This window comes from Macadamia integrifolia, chromosome 9 (assembly GCF_013358625.1).
Source record: "Macadamia integrifolia cultivar HAES 741 chromosome 9, SCU_Mint_v3, whole genome shotgun sequence".
Taxonomy (NCBI): domain Eukaryota; kingdom Viridiplantae; phylum Streptophyta; class Magnoliopsida; order Proteales; family Proteaceae; genus Macadamia; species Macadamia integrifolia.
The window spans coordinates 10,344,739-10,345,183 of NC_056565.1; positions in this window are offsets into that span (position 1 = coordinate 10,344,739).

Consider the following 445-nt stretch of genomic DNA (forward strand, 5'->3'; position numbering starts at 1 on the left):
GGTGGGGTGGGATGAGGGGGGTGGAAAATGAGATAGTAGATAGGTCATGATTCAAGGACATAGGCCAGTCAGGCCTTGCTAAGCCTACCAATTGACACCCCTACATAGTAAGACTAGCTTCCTTTGCATATATAGGCAAATATGTATAATGGATCAATATATAATAAAGCTAAACTGAATTGGGAGATGCCATTAGAACAGTAAATACCGGGAGGGAGTTGTCAGGTAGGAAATTTAATTGAGTTGCAGCTGACTTGAGCAACCACGGATGGATGGTCCCAAAGTCACATAAACGAACAGATTGGAAAATGAGGTCTCATATTTTTTTTCCGTAGTCTCCACCCCACTCTCTACTACTCTACCCTTGAACCCCTTCTGAAATTTGCGGCTAAGGGTCTGTTGTCCTTATGCCTCTACATTCAAGGAACCACCCCCCCCCCCCCCC